This window comes from Typopeltis vanoorti, chromosome 18, assembly GCF_054136105.1.
Source record: "Typopeltis vanoorti isolate ZY-2024b chromosome 18, IOZ_Tvanoo_1.0, whole genome shotgun sequence".
In the NCBI taxonomy this organism is placed as follows: domain Eukaryota; kingdom Metazoa; phylum Arthropoda; class Arachnida; order Uropygi; family Thelyphonidae; genus Typopeltis; species Typopeltis vanoorti.
In genome coordinates, this window is record NC_143566.1 from 96,744,453 (window position 1) to 96,754,481 (window position 10,029).

At 34.3% G+C, this 10,029-nt stretch overlaps 1 long non-coding RNA gene across 2 annotated transcripts; it reads right to left on the reverse strand.

The window, feature by feature from the left end:
* Positions 1-1,627: 1,627 nt before the first annotated feature.
* On the reverse strand, positions 1,628-9,282 carry LOC150096968 (uncharacterized). Of its 2 annotated transcripts, none has more exons than XR_016549847.1 (2): positions 9,173-9,282; positions 1,628-2,300 (listed from the first exon to the last, which is right to left on the reverse strand). It is a non-coding gene; the product is annotated as an uncharacterized LOC150096968 (long non-coding RNA). The 2 variants fall into 2 exon arrangements; XR_016549848.1 differs by having other exon boundaries at positions 9,069-9,282.
* Between the last annotated feature and the right edge of the window lie 747 nt (positions 9,283-10,029).

Consider the following 10,029-nt stretch of genomic DNA (forward strand, 5'->3'; position numbering starts at 1 on the left):
AATTAACAGACAATACTATATCAGCCTTATTAGTCTTCATTGCTTCTGTGCAATTCCGAACAACCTAATTGTCATCACTTCCAGGCTGCTTATTAGAAGCCTGAAGTAGCTGGAAAAAGTTTTATGTTTGTACATAGATCAAGATTCCCAGATCACGTAAGACTGTTTTGTCTTTTCTACATTAAAAAATACATTCAACTTATCTGATAGATAGCAGTGGAATAACGACAATCCTGGGACCTACAATCTTTCATAATCCTTGAAAGCCTTTTATACCTTGAGTTTTTGTACTGTACCCTGTGAGGTCGCCAACCATCGTATATTGCATATTATATGCGTCCATTAAATGTTTGGCAAAATGCATAAGAATCCATTAGATGAAATTTACTGCAATTTCACATTCTAGTAGTTTACATCACTCACTTTTGGCTTTGGTTTAAACCAAACATTTGCAATGACATGAATGATTAAAATGAGTTTTTTTTTTGTTTCTTTTTTTTTTTTTTAATTATGACCATTTATACAACACTGTATTTGCTCATATGGCAGCTTTAGTGACAATGTCAGCTGCCATGAACCAACTGATGTGTATTATTTATGAACTCTGCTCACACCTGGCTTTTTGTGTTTTGCTGTGAATTATAACTATATAATTGATTTTATTTTATCGCTGTTAATATTGGCAGATAAAATTATTCAAAGTACAGGTGGTGTTGCTCCAGTGAAAAGACACAAACCTATTATGATACATGCAAAGATTAAAATTAAATTTAGTGATGATGTATTGAATATAAAGTGGGCACAGGCTAAACTTACCTTGTCCTACTGGTTTTTAAAACAAAAGATAAAGTGAAGTGAAGTGCTGCACTAGCTAATACTAGTTATCTGTAAAAATAACTTATTGCCGAAATGGAATAAACATAATGGCATAGACTGATGATCAAACTGGTTGCCATGTTCCTATTCAGAATAACTTTTGTTTGTGAATTTAATGTAAATATAAATGCTTTATTTATTTAACTACCATTAAAAATAGGGAGTTCAGTCCATTTTCTGGACTTTAACTCAAATAAAGATTCAAGTTTCAGGATGGAAAAACTTGGCTGTTCTAAATATTGACTAATATGGAAAACTGGATGGGAGAAAAAAAAAAGCCAAGAAAAATACTCTTTAGCAACTAGAACAGAAGTCTTCTAGCAGTTTAGTACTATGATAGCAAACATCACCATTTTGCTGTTAATGGCTCCTTGTGCAGCCATTAACAGCAAAATATAATGAAAAGGACAAGCTGTATGGACAGTCAGCATACTACAAGAAATCACTTCTTGCTTTCAGTAACACTTGCTTCAAGAAGACAGCTAAGAATGCAAATTATTTTGCTAAGTGTTCTGAGTGCAAAGAATTATCACATCTAATAGTGAAAATAACCAATAGTTGAAGTGAAGTATAAGCTGACTTAACATTACTGTTTTGGTCAACAGTTAAATGGCTTATGGTTGACAGGGAAGTTAATTCCAATATAAGAATGCTGTTTTGCTTACAAGATCTAGAGAAGGTTAGAGAAATCGGCCAGTGATGGAATACGCTATAGGATAGTGCATGGCTATTATGAAAAATTAAATTCAAATAAGGAGCATTTATAGTCAAGTTTATTTTTTAAACGTTTCGTTCCAACTTTGCAAATATTTCAAATTTACAGTTCAGTTGTTGGTTTTGCTTTAAATTTCACTTTTGTCCTTTCATATGATAAATACTGAAAATGATTACCATAGAGCCTGAAAAGTCTCCCTTTTAACTCAAATGCAAATATGCTATTGGATTTTGGAACAGTTTTTAGTATATTATCAGGAGTAACAAGCCTGAAGACATTTCTAGTTTCTTGAACAACAACACCTCTAACACCCATAAGATGGACATTTACTGGCTTCCACTACTAAGAAACATCCATGATAATCTGCTCTCAGTAATTTCTGATAAACTATATTCATATCTGATGAAAAAATTATTTTTCAACACATCATCCATATACTGCCTCCACATTTCATGTATAGTTTTATAAAGAGAAAAGTCCAGTACTTTAGTATGAAATGTTAGGCAAAGGCGTCTCAACCGAGATGAACTGAGTAAGTGCTTTCTTTTTGGAATTCTCTTTTTGGGAGGATTAAGATTTTCAAACAGAAATGTGCATTTGGAGAATTCTGGTGTGAAGTATTTTTTGGGCACTCTGCTTCCAAGAAATTCTTCTACAAAATTTTTCTGAACAGGAGGAGCTGTACTCGAACTACTGGCCATCAGAACACCTATAAAAATAACCATCATCATCATCATCATCATCATCAAATTCCTGCCATGTACCCTCAAGGGGTGTACATAAAAATAACCTAAAGTATAAAATCATAATATTATTAATCTTAAATCTGCAACTATTTTACGTTAGATAATCAAGCTAAAAACAAATATTCATTTAATAAATCTACAAGTTATATTAGAGGTGTTTCTGAGAAAGTTCTACAGAAATTTTCTAAGGATCAGAAAAAACTGCATTTTGCCTAACAGATCCAAAAGCTATTGTTTGGAGCGAGTAATGAATGTAGCTTCCAGTAATAAGACTGCTACTATGCACATCATACAAATTTCTCATCATCATCACAGTGTTGCCTCATGAATTAGAACAATTCATATTCTAACTGCACAAATTTAAGAATATAGAAGCAACATCAGAGGTGAGAGTTTGTCCTTAGGAGAAGGTAACAAGTTATAAATTTGGTTGATAGGTTTGTAAGTAGAGGCAAAATTGTATTTCTTCATAATTTTAGAAAGACGTTTGGAGATGCCTTTGATGTAAGGTATGGGAATCCTATGGACTTCTTCCTGTCTAGTTTGATGTGTGGAAAAGTGACCGATGATTTTTTGAGTTGTTTTAGGATTATATCCATTTAGGATGGATGTATTTTTGATTACTTCTAATTCTTGGTTTAAAGATTCTTCAGAGGAGCAGAATTTGTGGAATCTCTGGAAACTAGTGATTTAATAATGCCAGATTTTTGAGATGGATGATGAGCGGAAGAATTGTGAATGTAGTGACCTGAGAATGTAGACTTGCGAAAGACAGACATGACGATGGAACCATCTTCTTTTCTTTGGATGTGTAAATCCAAAAAGGAGATATCCTGTGGAGATTCTTTTTCTAACATAAAGTTGATGTGATGATGAAAAAGGTTAATTTTATCTAGAAACAGTTTTAATTGAAGTTCGGGATGATCCCAGACCGCAAATACGTCATCGACATATCTTAACCAAATTTTTGGTTTGGGTTCAAAAATTAATATTTTTTCCTCAAGGTGTTCTAGAATCAAGTTTTCTAGGTTTCGTGATAAAGGAGATCCCATTGCTGTTCCTTCTTCTTGCTTGTAAATTTGACCTTTCCAGGTGAAGTAACATGATGCAATAACAAACTTGAACAATTCAACAATATCAGACGGAAATTTTTGAGTTAGTAATTCTATTGTTTCTTTATGGGGAATGTTCGTGAAGAGGGAGACAGTGTCGAAGCTGATTAACAAGTCAATTTTTGACAGTTGAACGTCTTTCATTTTTGTGTGAAACTCTGTAGAATTTTTGATTGAAGAGGCTGAGTGGCCTATGTGAGGATGGAGAAAGTTACATAAGAATCTTGATAACTTGTAAGTTGGACTGCTGATACAGTCTACGATGGGTCTGAGTGGAACATTAGTTTTGTGTAGCTTAGGTAAGCCATAAATTCTAGGAGGTCTTGCATGGTATGTCTTCAGTTTTTTGATTGTTTCTTCATCTAAGGAGGAAGTTTCATTAAGTAGCTTATTTAATTTTCTGAGTTGACATTTCATAGGATTATAATCCAATTTGGCGTAAGTATTACGATCTCGAAGAAGTAAATTCATTTTTCGGTCATATGAATTTGTATCAAGAACCACAGTGATATATCCTTTATCAGCTCTGGTAATGATTATGTTTTTATTACGTTTTAAGGAAATAATAGCTTTCAATTCTAATGGTGGGATATTTAATTCTGAAGGTTTGGCATTGTAGATCACTTTAGCCACTTCAAAACGAAGTCTGTTGGCTTCATTACTGGAGAGATGTTTGACGTTTCTTTCTATATTATGTATGAAGTCTAAATATGGGAAACATTTTGGTGAAATCGCAAATTTATGGCCTCTTGCTAGAACATTTAATTTGTCTGTTGTTAGTGGACGGTTAGATAAATTGACTACCCATTTTTCTGTTGGTAATTTGTTAGTGATCTTTTTTGATCGATTTAAGGTATTTATTATGTAGAGCACTATTGCTTTTATCAAAAGCTTTTTTTCCCGAATTCTTTGAGACAGTTATAATTAATTATAACAATTCTTGATTTAACGTATTTGACAAATCTGTTTCTAGTTCTGTAATATTTAAATTGTTTGTTGCTAATTCATGCTCAGAAACTCATAATTAACTAATTTCTTCATAATTAATAAAATTATGAAGAAATACAATTTTGCTACTACTTACAACCCTATCAACCAAATTTACAACTTGTTACCTTCTCCTTAGGTAACAAGTTGCAAATTCATCAGAGGTGAGGACAAACTCTCACCTCTGATGTTGCCTGGCATTTATGAGATTCCATGCTCATGCAAATTGTCTTACTTTGGACAGACAGGTAGGTCTGTTCGGAAATGCATCTCGGAACATCAAGACCACGTTCGCCTTTTTAAACCACAGAAATCTGGACTCTCTCAACATGGAATTGAAAATCCAAGCCATAGGATCCATTGGGAAAAATCTAAACTTTTACATAGATCTTTATATAAACATGAATGTTTATACAAAGAAAGTTCTGAAGCCAGTAAACACAGACCAAATTTAAACCGCAACGACATTCTTACTATTCCTAAAGTATGGGAAATTGTCATACAAAATTGTGTTAAATAATTATTAATTTTTTTTTTTTACTTCTGTAACACGTTAACGCACGTTTAATGAGATTCTATTGTAATCATGCGCCCTAACTGTGTGTTATTCCTATTATTGTTTAAACTACTGTACTGATGATGTCCTAAGATACTTAGGATGAAATATTTACAATTAAATAATTTTCACTGTGGTTAATACGTCTGTTTCTTTTAATTATGATCTCACCACAAGTTTCGTTATTTAAAAAAGCTCTAGTTTCCAATGGTAGCATGATCTGGTTACCTGGGGATTCTTAGCACCCTCTGCCTTCATGTTTAACTGCCTGCTGCCATAGGTAGTAACAATCCGGCCTCAGGGGAATGAGGGCCATTTTATTTCTGTTGGATTCATCTTAGACAGTTAGGTGATTAATTCACCAAGCTGGCCAAGTGCGGGTTGGTGAATGATGATATTTTCATATGGGATCGCCAGTTTCAAAACCACTGGTCCACGGCTCTTTATTCAATATATTCAGAGTTGCCCTGATATCCAACAGATGGTAGTCAGGGTTTCCCCCCCTCCGCCACCTAGGGGATGCACTCGATAGCCCGTGGAAGCCTATAATATATATATATAGTGTATGTTCTTACCAAAGTCTTCTCATGACTTTTGTTTAGCTCATTTTATACAATGCTTTGCCCTCTTGCATTTTTCTTTGTATTTTCGAAGAGCACAAAGCTGACTTACTTGCTAAGAACTTTTGATGTGCTTTCTTCTTTTCCTTGATTGCCTCTTTAACTTCCTGAATCCACCATGAAGTTCTGATATTTGTGTCCCTGCTGATCACCAACCACATGCCTCTCTACCTGATTCGGTGTTTTCTTCAGGGGTTGCAACTGAATTTCCAAGATGTGGTTCTTGTTTTCAAACCCTTTATTTTTTTTTTTAAATAAATGTTTGTATATTTGAGTCTACAGTTCACCTCTGATAGCTGTTCATCTTTGATTCATGCCAAAACTTTCTCACACACCCTTCTTTTCAATGTGAAATTCAATTTTATCTTGCTCAACACTAAATGGTGTTTACTTCCAATTTCATATACTCCTGTGTCCTGAACCAGTGAGGAAAACATCACTATGAACAATAATAGTCAATGAGGCTTTTCTTATTCTTTGCATTTTCTCTCCATGTGAATTTGTGAACATTTTTATCTTGAAACATGATGTTAGCAATAACTAGTCTACGTTCTGGGCAGAAATCCAGCAAGTACTTTCCATTACTATTAGCTCTGCTCCAAATTTTCCCCAAAGATTTCTATATGTTTGGTAATCATTTCCTGCTCTGTGATTTGGATCACTAACAAGAGCTAACTTTTCCTTTTTCATTGTGTCAGCTACCTTCTTTAATGACAAACTAGTAGTTAAGTGGATGGGGTTGAATGGTAGATTAGTGCACTGAACTGAAGATTGGCTGTTTGAATAGGTATCAGCAGGTTGTGTATGGGAGCATGATATACCACAAGTGAAAAGTCACTAGTGATGTGCCCCAGGGGTCTGTTTAGGGGACCATTATTGTTTAATTTGTATGTAAATGATGCTGGAAAGGGCTTAAATGACGATATACAGTTGTTTGCAGATGATGCAAAGTTGGGGAGTTATGAGAAGTGGAGCAGATGTTGTAGCTTTGCAAGAGGACCTAAATAGACTGTCTGAAGGTGAGTGTGTGTGGGAATGTCATTTTAATGTTGCAAAGTGTAAAGTTTTAAAATTTGGGAAGCAAAGATGGGGTGCAGAGTACAGGATTGGTGGGAATATTTCATAGGAGGTGGAGGAGATGTGGTCGATAAAGATTTGAAATCTCATGGAAATTTTGCTAAAATTGTGAGGACAACACAGCAGACTATAAGAATGATTCAGGGAACACTGACATGTAGAAGTAAGGTGTCTTGATTCTACGGTTCTATTCTATAATTTTTCATAATAAATAGAATGGGTGAGGAAAGGTTAGCAAAACAGGTGTTTGATGCCACGATTGCAGGAAAGAGATAAAGAGGATGTCCAAGGTTTAAGTGGATTGATTCAATCAGAAGTGCCTTAGAAGTATTGAAATGTTGAATATGATAATATTTGAATATACACAAGTAAAACACTTATTTGGAGGAAGGCTATTATTTGGAGATTAATAATAATGTAAACTTAATCATTCATGTAATGCTATCGTAGTAGCCTGAATATATCTTGAGGTTACATATCAAAAAATTGACGATGATGACCTCGACTAAACATAAATGTCAATGCACTCGAAGATTGTGAACAGAAGGTACATTTTCAGGTTACAACATTATATAGATAACATCAAGGGCAGAATGGGGAGGAGGAGGGGTGATACTTGCGACCTCTATATGAGAAATTTATGAGTGAATAACTATTCATAAATGTTCATGTATATGATTTAAGTTAACATATTTGTCAATAATATAAATAAGAATAATTCCACTTTTGATGCAGAGCAGTTTTGACAAACATTCATGCCTTAGTTGGGATTAAAACCCACAACTTGTCGGTTGGCAATTTTTTTTTTTTTAAACATACCAGAAGCTATCATAACTTATGAAAAGTGATATATATATATACAGTATATAGTAAAAGGTAATGCTATTAGTGCATATTAAGTTTTAATTATTTTCACTTAAGAAGCTTGCTTATCATGCTTAGTCTAGAGCAAAAAAGACTAATATGTTCAAATATGAAATAGTCAGCAGCTACTTTTTTTTCCAGCCAGGCAAGTAGGCATTTTCTCCACATTTCAGTAAAATTAAAATCAACTGCAGAACATATTCTTCAGCCTCTTTCCATCCGCTGCAGGATATTAGGCCTCCCCACATAAATTTCCAATTTTATTAAAGCAACTTTCATGGCTTATACACATAACATAAATTATAGTCTATAATTATAAATTACAGTAAAGTAACTTTCATGGCTTAACATGTAAGCCATGGAAGTTACTTTAATATGCCGTGCATATGTTCCATTAATTTCCAGTTGTTTCTGTCCTTTGTTAATATCCACCATCTTATTATTATTGCATGACACCTCCAAGGTGTTCAAGGATTCATCATACAAGGGCACCCCATTGTACTCCACTACACACATCTCTACCTACACACGACACTACTACCACCAATGGCATCCATTGCCCGTCATCATCACCACCACCACCACGAAGTTTTTTTGTCTATAAATTGTGTGCATTCTCATGGCTGATTTGTATGTATGTGGGGATAAAAAACCTGAGTTCCTGGGAAAAAGAACCCTGCTATCTCACCTTCATTGAAAATCTTATGTCAACCTCTTGTAGATTCACCCTTGAACTTGTTCGTTGTCAACATTTTTTTCTCAGTTCCTTCTGTTGTGCTTAATTTCCATACACTCTAGTGCTTAGTTTTGTTCATCTTTCAACTGTAAGGCTGCTAATATGGCTAGCATATCTCCATTTACATGCTTTACAATATCCTATACTCTAGTCATCTATATGGGCTACATGAAACTCATATTTTTGTTCTTTTGTCATTGCTCACATATTGCTTATGTACCTCTGTATGAAGAACATATATGAGTACATAAATACTGATTATATTGAAGAACATTGCCTTTTATGTAGCATGACTTGGGTACATCATAAAAAAGGAGGGAGTTTTTTTGTTGTTTTTTAACAAGAAATCGAAAATTCAGAAAGATGATAATTGGCTGTGCAAAATAGACAAATGAATAAAAAAAAAAAAAAAAATAATAATAATAATAAAAGAATCAATTTTTTGGCTATACTTCACAGAAAAACAAAGTATTATTATTATGATCAATGTTATGGTAATAATAATAATAAAGTATATTTATTATCTTGTTTTATATTATTTTATTTTATATTATCTTTTTTATATTATTATTATAAAGTATATTTATTATTGCTTCTTAATAGTTGTAAATATAAATACCACAATACAATGTAAATATAAATACCATAGGTTAAAATGAATTTTTTGAGGAAAAAAATCCCAAGTAAGAAAATAAAATCATCTTGAAAGTTAAATATTCTAAACGGTCTGATCAAAACTATCCAGACTCCGTTTTTTAGTAAGATATAGCCATACATACATCACAACCATACAAGTATGAAAACAAGAGCACAAAGTCTTGCAATATTTATAAACAAACAGTAAAATTGGCTGAAGAGTCCATATAACTGTTACTGTTTGTACCGAAAACAAACTAAAGAGCTCGGTGACTTTTGACGTGATTTATAGGATGGGAAGATTCCAAAAAGTGAGTTCAGGATTTTTCTGCCTTGCAGCAGCTAACACGATCAACCGTAAACGACATCATGGGGAAGCAGAAATGCTTTGGAATAACACCAACACGATCGCTACCTGGGGGGGGGACATAAAATCACAAAGCGAGACCACCAAGTACTGAAACGAGTAGCGCAAAAAAATCGCCTGTTCTCGGTTGAAACGCTTGATACTCAGTTCCGAAATACCTCGCATTCAACGCCAGCACAACTACTCTTCCTCGTCAGGGAATGAAGAATAATAGTTTCCACGGCCTTGCAGCTGTACACACGCCTAATATCAGCAAGGGGAAAAGTCAAATGTCAGGTTGAGTGATGTAAAACTCACCGCCATCGGACACAGGAGTAGTCGAGACACGTTCTCGAAGAATCGTGATGAATCATGATTCATCATCTGGCAGTCTGACGGAAGATTTGGCTGATGCTAGGAGAACAATATTTGCCCGAATGTGTTGTGCTAACTATGAAGTTTGGAAGAAAAGCCATTATGTCTGGTGCAGTTTCTCGGAAGAACACAAGTTGTATATCCAGTACCTTGAACCTGAACAGTCTGGACTTTCAGAGCATGCCATCAACACCAGACATACAGTTCAGTGGAACAAGACAAAAGTCATTCAAAAAAGTCGGTTCCTAATGGAACGGCTTTACAAAGAAACATGTGAAACATTACTTCACTCCCCTAATCTAAACATATCCGATGGTCTATGTCTTTCCTACTTGTGGGAGATACTACTCTATAAATCAGCAAATCTTTCCTAACTTGTAATT